Source organism: Trichechus manatus, unplaced genomic scaffold, assembly GCF_000243295.1.
Source record: "Trichechus manatus latirostris isolate Lorelei unplaced genomic scaffold, TriManLat1.0 scaffold00219, whole genome shotgun sequence".
Lineage (NCBI taxonomy): Eukaryota > Metazoa > Chordata > Mammalia > Sirenia > Trichechidae > Trichechus > Trichechus manatus.
Window position 1 is genome coordinate 441,615 of NW_004444155.1, and position 9,347 is coordinate 450,961.

At 43.1% G+C, this 9,347-nt stretch overlaps 1 protein-coding gene across 1 annotated transcript in view; it reads left to right on the forward strand.

The window, feature by feature from the left end:
• Positions 1 to 9,347, forward strand: part of MERTK (MER proto-oncogene, tyrosine kinase) — a 175,824-nt gene that overhangs the window by 72,988 nt on the left and 93,489 nt on the right. The window lies entirely within an intron of this gene.

Genomic DNA, 9,347 nt, shown 5'->3' on the forward strand with positions numbered 1-9,347 from the left:
GTAGTTATTTTTCTCATTTATTGATTGTAGATTTATTTTTTTGTCCCTTTTTTTTTTTTTAATTTGACTATGAGCAGGCGGACTGTGGGTTCTTTGTTGTTTGCTCGTCTGTGGGCAGAATACTTTTCACCTCCTTCTCCAATTGGCAGGGTCAGTCACTCAGATATGGTACGGCGGGGCAGGTCTAGCTGAAGAGGAGTTACTGGGACGGGTTGTTTGTGGCACTTACTACAGCCACCAGGGCGGGTCGGTAATCAGTGCAGGGCGGGTTCTACTAGGCCGTGCCTGTGCTGCTTGGTGGTGTGATGTTAAGCGCATGGCGGAGGTAGGCAGGATGTAGTGGGGAGATTGTTATGTGTGGAGGAAAATGGATATGGGAGAGAGGAGAAAGGGACAGGGGCCAAAAACATACAAAGAAAAAAGGAAGAATGCTAGGTGAGCTTGCCATTGGAGTTGAGAGATGGGAGACTATGAAATGGAGAAAAACAGAAAGGGGAAGAGGAAGAAAAGAATGAATAAATAAAATCCAAAAGGTTAAAGAACCGCAAACGTCCCAGGGATCCCACTGGTGCAGCCGTGAGGTCTGGGGAGGTCGCTCCCAGGTGTTGCAGTACAGCCTGGCTAGAAGATGTAGAGGTGTACAACGCCAGGTATTCAGGGAACAGAAAGAGAAGGAAGATATAGAGAGACGAGAAACTTAGTAATGAAGAAAGACGAAAAGGGAAAAAGATGGAAAAGAAAACAAAACATATTAAAAAAAAAAAAACAGAAGAAGAAGAAGAAAAGCCCCCAAAAAAACAGAAAAAAGAAATAAAAAAAAACAAAAAAAGAAATGCACTCAGGGATCCCTCTGCACGCCTATGCAAGCTGAAGCGGTAGTCTCCTTGCCACGCAGCACCGCCTGGCCAGAAAGGGCTCCTAACTGAAGAAAAGGAAAAGAAAAGATACAAACAATTGAAGACAAAGAAATGAACAAAAGCCCCCGGGATCCGACCAGTGCGGCATCCCAGACCGGGAAGCAGCTCCACACTCGAATGGAGCTCCACAGCCCCTCAGGAAGAAGCAAAGATGGCTCACGCAGCCAGGTATTTGAGCGAAAGGAGGGGTAGGTGGTGAGAGGTAAGGAAGAAATCAAAATAAGCAGAAAAAAAAGCAACACCAGCAGCCAACAAATGGCACTCAGAGAGCCAGCTAGTGAGGGCTGGTGGAATCCAAGCAGCCGGCGTTTCTCGGACAAGAGACTGTGACCGCGGGAAGCAGAGGGGGCCGAGTGTGGGTAAAGAAGGGTAGGGAGTGTGAAAGCATATATCACAAATTACCGGAGCTCTGCAGCCCCTCAGGAAGAAGCAAAGATGGCGCACGGAGCCAGGTATTTGAGTGAAAGGAGGGAGTGGTGGTGACAGGTAAGGAAGAAATCAAAAGAAGCAGAAAAAAGCAACACCAGCAGCCAACAAATGGCACTTGGAGAGCCGGCCCGTTCGGGTGTGTGGAATCCAAGCATCCAGTGTTTCCCGGACAAGAGATTGTGGCTGTGGGAAGTAGAGGAGGTCAAGTGGGGTGAAGAAGGGTGGGGGCTGGGAAAGCGTATATCCCAAATTACCGGTTGTTTTGTCTCCCTCTGGAAGCTCCGTGAAGCTGCTTTCTCGTATCCCCTGTTTGCTGGTCTCTGATAGGAGTCCAAGATGGCGGATCCGCGCTGCGTTTGCTGGTAGGGTACCTCTGCATGAATCTCTCCTCGCTCTCTGTTCTCTGTCAGTTTTCTCACTCCATTTGGTGCTTGGCTGAGTTTTTTATCTCTTCATTTGATGTTTTAGGGTTTCAGGATTGTTGTTTTTTCCATTCGGCTTAGTTTTTCAGATCTTTGCTGTGGAGGGACGTCGTGGTGCTTCTGCCTAAAGCGTCATTTTGCCGGAAGTCCTTTTTATTTTTTATTTAATTGTGCTTTAGGTGAAAATTTACATCTCAAATTAATTTCTCACATAAAAATTTATACACATATTATTACGTTACAGTAGTTGTAATCCCTATAATGTGACAGCACACTCCCCCTTTCCACCAGTTTTGGGTTTAAGTCTAAGGTTCAGAGATGATCTCAGGGTCATTTCAACCCCCATGGCTCTAGAAGGTCTGGATTCCACAAGAATTAAAAATTGTATCCACACAGTTAAGTGCTCGGCTGCTAAGCGAAAGGTTGGCGGTTCAAACCTACCCAGCAGCTCCATGGGAGGACCTGGTAATCTGCTTCTGTAAAGATTACAGCCAAGAAAACCCTTTGGGGCAGTTCATCTTTGGCACATGGGGTTGCCTTGAGTAGAAATCGACTCGACTGCATCGAACAACAACAAATTAGGACTAGCTTGTGGATTAGGAGTTTGGGAAGCCAGGCACTCCCCATGCTGGCTCCTCCTGTGCTGGTGGCTATAGAGGACTGGTAGGCATAAGATGGGTGATCTGCACTGTTGGCTGCAGCACCATAGCCAGTGGCTCCGGAGGAAACCTGGGGATTACAGGCATTATAGAATCATCAGTCATGTTAACCACTACCTAACATTGGTATAAAACAGAAATATAGGTTAGCCATTCTAAAGTGATACCTCGCCATGATATAGGCCTTGCTCTGAATGTTCATTACATGAAAAATGGAAACAGTAGTAATAACATTACCATTTATTGAGTGCCCACAATAGGCCAAGGACTTTGCAAAGATTATCTTACTTAAAATCCACACTAACACTGCAGGCTCACAGTGAGAGTGATCAAATCAGAATTTAAGCCCCGAAAGTTCTGATGCCAAAATAGTGCTTGTAGCTATCTGTTCTGTGGTATCACAGAAGTGACATTATGTGTGGCAGCGGGTAATGGAATGTGTAGTTTGTCCACTGAAAAGATGAATGTATTCTGTCTTCCACTTTATCATACAGTGGGGTTGGGAATTTTTCTTAGTTTCATAAATGTCCGGTCTTACTTGTTAAAAACACATTAACCTGACACAGTCCAGCGATGCCATCTCAGCTTAGAGAAGTGACTTCAAATAATTTTATGTGTTAACAACCCATGTTTGTAATACCAAATGGAATTAGTTTCTCTGCTCCTAATGCCTCCCACTGTTGTCTTACAGCTGTTGTTTCCCTGATGAGTAAAAACTTGCATTATTCACAAATAACTTCCACCCTCATCCTGCCTCTCCCAGACTTCCTTAACTCTTCCTCAGTTTTATTTGTAAACCTCCCAATTACTGTTAACTGTTAGGAATTCTTATGTTTGACTGTCTACAAATTCCTCATCAGTGATGTCTTTTTTTGTTTTTTTTTACAGACTTTTAAAAGATTGATATGGATTGAATTGTGCTCCCCAGAAATGTGTGTCAACTTGGGTAGGCCATGATTCCCAGTTTTGAGTGGTTGTCCTCGATTCTGTGATCTGATGTGATTATTTTCTGTGTTGTAAACCCTAACCTGTATGATGTTAATGAGGCAGGATTACAGGGAGTTATGTTAATGAGGCAGGACACAATTTACAGGATTAGACTGTATCTTGAGTCAGTCTCTTGAGATATAAAAGAGAGACGTGACCTCAATACCACCAAGTCAGAGGAGCCAGGAGCAGAGCGCATCCTTTTCACCTGGGGTCCCTGTGCTGAGAAACTCCTAGAACAGGGAAAGATTGGTGACAAGGACCTTCCCCAAGAGCCAACAGAGAGAAAGCCTTCCCCTGGAGCTGGCGCCCTGAGTTCAGACTTCTAGTCTCCTAGACAGTGAGAGAATAAATTTCTGACTTGTTAAAGCCATCCAGTTGTGGTATGTCTGTTATGGTAGCACTAGATAACTAAGAAAGAATTTGATACCTGCAGTGGGATGCTACTCTAACAGACACCTACAGTGTGGAAGCAGTTTTGAAATTGAGTAATGAGTAGAGAGGCTGAAAGAGTTTTAAAGTGCCTAATAGTAAAAGCCTAGATAGCCTTGAAGAGACTGTCAATGGAATTATGGATGTCAAAGACAATTTTGCTGAGGGCTCAGAAGGAAGTGAGGAGAGCTGTAACACCAGATGGCTCAGATGGCAAGAAGCAGCAGCAGAGAAACCGCAGCGGCAAAACCAGGAGACCAGTATGAGACAGCGAGGGAGCTGACCCAGGGAGCAAGAGAACTGAGTGCCTTCGGGCGGGAGGCTTCCTGGCAGAGTGGGGTGCCTCCAGGTATTTAGTGGTAGAGCTAAAGAGCTTTGGAACACTTGCTCCAGCAGAGCAGATACTGGGCTGGCCCAAGATGCCTGAGGGTTCCAGAGGCCAAGAAATGAGGAAGTAGAAGCTGAAGAGACGAAGAGCACAGGAAGCATAGCTGCCTTGGTCTCAGATCATAAGGCCGCAACTTCTGGGGTCTCAAAGGGTATAACTACAGCCTACTAAGTTTCAAAGGGTGGGGCCACAGCCTCCTAGGTTTCAAAGAGTCAGATCTTCACCAGCTGCAGTGTGAGGCTTCCTTTCTCGAGTGCCAGTGGGATGGGGTTGAATCCGCTGCCCAAAGGTGAGTGGGCAGGGAGGGCTGTCATGCCCAAGGGGCAGAAGAACCTGTCCTGCCGGGGCCCAGGAGGTAGGATCGCCACTCAGAGTAGGAGAATGAGGCCGTCCAATAGCCCTCAAGGTGGAACTGAAGCCCAGGGCCAAGGGTCCAACACCCAGAGTCTGGATCATCTAGATTATTCCTGGGAATGGGGATGACATTTCTAGTCAGAAAATTAGAATTGTCTGTATGGGCCTTTCCTTTTTTCCTTCATATATTCCATGGTAATATCTCACTGCTTCGCAAATCTGCCTATCAACTTTAGCAAAGCGATCAGTATTTGTGTCCATGTTTTCAAGTACTGAAACCCCTGATTTAGTTTAGAAAAAATTCCAGTTAATCTTTCACTGTAAAATTTTTTTGACAACTTCGCTCCTTCCTCTTGCTCATTATTTCTTCAGCATTTCTTTCCTCTTCAAAATCCCTTAAGTCCTGATCAGTTCTCCTTCTTAGTGCTCTGTGAGCTTTTCCACACCAGTGATATCAAGTTCTAAATTCAGCATTCTTGCCGTATGGATGATTTTCCCACCAGCCTCTTCTGTCATATTACCCTGATCAAATGCTTGGAGCATGTTCACATAACTCAGCAATATTTTTCATATCCCCTGCATGCATTTTCCCGTAACTTCTTCCCAGGAAGATGCAGTGTTCCAGATCCACTGGCAGTCATAAGTGTGGTCTGTCATATTTTGAATATGTCCTAAGTTGGGGTCTACCTGTACTTCATATCCTATTTATGGCTGAATAATATTCTATTGTATGGTTATGCCATATTTTGTTTATCCATTCATCAGTTGATAGACATTTAGGTTGTTTCCATTTCTTGGCTATGATGTTGTCATGAATATTTCTGTACAAATTTTTATATAAACACAGTTTTAAATACTCTTGATCCTTAGGAGTGGAATTACTGAGTTACATGGTAACTATATTTTTATACTTTTGAGGAACTGTAAAACTGTTTTCTACAAAGCCTACACCATATTACATTCCTGCCAGCAATGTATTAAGGTTACAGTTTTACTACATCCTCACCAACACTTGTTATCATCCCCCATTTTTTAAATGTAATAGCCACCCTCATGAATATGAGGTGGTATCTCATTGTAGTTTTGATTTGTACTTCCCTAATGACTAACATTTTGAACGTAATGATTCAGAATTGGAAAACACGTGACAGGGTTATATCCTTTCACTTTATTTATTCAATCTGTACGCTGAACAAATAATCCAAGAAGCCAGGCCATATGACGAATGTGACATCAGGATTGGGGGATGAGTTATTAACAACTGCAATATGCAGATGACACAACCTTGCTTGCCAAAAATGAAGATAGCTTGATGCACTTACTGATGAAGGTCAAAGACTATAGCCTTCAGTATGGGTTATGCTTGAATGTGAAGAAAAAGAAAATTGCCAAACTGGAGTGATTAACAACATCATGATAAATGGAGAAAAAACGAAGCTGTCAACGATTTCTTTCTACTTGGGTCAATGTCCATGGAAGCAGCGGTCAAAAAATCAAACCCCAAAGGTGGGGCCAAGATGGTGGAGTAGTCAAATGCTTCCGGTGGTCCCTCTTACAACAAAGACCCAAAAAAACAATTGAATCGATTATATATGACAATCTAGGAGTCCTGAACATCAAAGGCAAAGTTGAGGAATCAGACTTAGTGGCAGGGAGAGGGATAGATGGTTCGGAAGCAGTGAGGAGTTGCCACACCTGACCCAGCGGGAGCTGGAGCCCTTCAGATCAGATCAGCCTGTAGTGTGCAGTGAGCCAAGCAGTGGTACTCAGGAGGCATTTTCCACATGGGGAGAGACCCAGTGGCAGAGAGTCTACTTGGCCATCCAGAACCAGTGAGAAGCAGCTTGGCAAAAGTTAAGTACTTGTGTCTGGCCTACCGCATGGATCAAAAACACCCCTCCCATTTTGGGGAAAACCTCTCTCCCATTAACCTCCCCGCTCCCTGCTCTGCACTGGCTCTGGGATGGCTTCAGCGATTGCTGAGTCCCCTGGGCTGGAAGTAGGACCCGTCACGCGCCCAGAGCCAATCTCCCAGGCTTGGAGACGGAACAAATTAACAAATATGGGGAAAAATAATCTTCCAGCTCCCCTAATCCAGGAACTCTGGGTAGGCACTGCTCCTTTGCCTAGGCACAGGCATAAGGAGTTCACAGACGTTAAGTGACTTGCCCCCTGTGTAGATTTGTCTGGGCCTATTTCAACAGCGTAGGCCCTCATTACCACAGTACAACAGGGTATATACCTGAAGTCTAACTTCAGCTGTTTCAGCTGTGAAGTGTCAGGTTCGTAACATTTGACACTGCTCTGCCCATTAAGCAGGGTCTTCACCTACCCACATCAGGGGCTTGAGGACTGGTGGCTTTAGCCACCTGCGACAGGGGCCCAAGAATAAGTGGTGCCCCCTAGTCCTTACAGCCAACAGCATTGGGTGCTCATAGTCTGGTTGCAAAACCCACTCACCTACATGCTCTAAGGAATAGGGACACGCATTCCTCCTGGACACTTGGGGGTGGCCGTCAGCCCCCTGCCTTGCTTAGCATGTGACCCCCTGCTGCAGCCACGTGCCTGTGCCTACACCAATCACCCATGCCTGTCAAGGACTGTGGGTGAGAGCCTGCACCACACACTCGGTGGCCGACTACCTGGACACCTGAGTTGAATCCATACAGGAGGAATGGGTGGACTCCTGGCTCACATACTTAGTGGCAGATCTGGCCACCTGTTCACAGGATGTTGGAGCTTCAGGGGCACTGGTGATCAGGATAGCTCACATAGAGCCTATTTCAGCATATAAAAACAAAACAAAACAAGAAGCTAGGACACAGTAAGCAAACATAAATAAATATAATAACTTATTAATAGCTTGGAGACAACAGTCAATATCAAATCACATAAGGAGGCAGACCATGATGGCTTGAGCAAGCTCCCAAAATAAAGAATTAAGAAATTTTCCGGAGGAAGATAATTTCTTGTAATTACTGGAGGCAGAATACAAAAGATTAATATACAGAACTCTTCAAGAGATTAAGAAGGAGATCCATCAAAACGCAGACCAAGTAATAGAGGAACTTAAGAAGATTAGAGAAGACATAATGACAAATTTGACAGTTTGCAAGAATCCACAGAGAGCAATCAGAAATCCAGAAGATTAACAATAAAATTTCAGAATTAGACAACTCAATAGAAAGTCATGGCAGCAGAATTGAGGCAATAGAAGTCAGAATTAGTGAGAATGAAGATAAAGCACTTGAAACCACATTATCTGAGGAAAAATCAGATTAAAAAATTTAAAAATTGAAGAACCCTAAGAATTACCTGGGACTCTATCAAGAGGAACAACCTACGAGTGATTGGAGTACCAGAACAGAGGGATAACAGAAAACACAGAGAGAATTGTTGAAGATTTTTTGGCAGAGGACTTCCCTGATGTCGTGAAAGGTGAGAAGATATCTATCCAAGATGCTCATCGAACCCCACATAAGGTAGATCCCAAAAGAAAGTCACCAGGACATATTATAATCAAACTTGCCAAAACCAAAGATAAAGAGAGAGTTTTAAGAGTGGCTAGGGGTAAACGAAAAGTCATCTGCAAAGGGAGAGTCAATGAGACTAAGCTCGGACTACTCAGCAGAAACCATGCAGGCAAGAAGGCAATGGGATGACATATATAAAGCCTTGAAGGAAAAAAATTGTCAGCCAAGAATTACATATCCAGCAAAACTATCTCTTAAATATGATGATGAAATTAGGGCATTTCCAGATAAACAGAAGTTTAGGGAATTTGCAAAAACCAAATCAAAATTACAAGAAATGCTAAATGCAGTCCTCCAGTTAAAAGATCAGTAACATCCGGTAACAACCCAAGACTAGAACACAGGACAGAGCAACCTGATATCAACCCAGATAGGGAAGTCACAAAAATAAATCAAAGCTGAAACACTGAAAATAGAGAAACAGATGTCAATATGTAAAAGATGACAACATTAAAACAAAAAAGGACTAAAAAATGTAAACAAATTTTTCATATGGGGGGAAGGCAAGGCAATATAAAGAAATAAAAGACTGGTATAAACTTAGAAAAATAGGGTTAAATATTAAGGTAACCACAAAGTAAACTAACAATCCTACACATCAAAATAAACAAGAAGAAAAACATAAAGACTCAGCAAATACAAAATCAACAACAATCAAAAAGATGAAAAGAAAATACATGAAGAAAAATGACTCAGCACGGAAAATTCAGTGGAACAAAGAAACTGTCAACAATACACAAAAAAGACATCAAAATGAGAGCACTAAACTCATACATATCAATAATTACACTGAATGTAAATGGATTAAATGCACTAATAGAGAGTGGCAGAATGGATAAAAAAACACGATACATCTCTATGCTGCCTACAAGAGACATATCTCTTAGACTTAAAGACACAAACGAACTAAAACTCAAAGGATGGAAAAAAGCATATCGAGCAAACAACACTCAAAAAAGAGCTGGAGTGACATATTAATCTCTGACAAAATAGACTTTAAAATCCACCACAAAGGATAAGGAAGGACACTATATAATGATTAAAAGGTCAATAGACCAGTAGGACATAAGTATAATAAATATTTATGCACCCAACGACAGGGATCAAAAATACATAAAACAAACTCTAACAACACTGAAAAGGCAGACAGACAGCTCCAGAATAGTAGTAGGAGACTTCAACACACCACTTTCGGTGAAGGACAGAAAATCCAGAAAGAAGCTCAG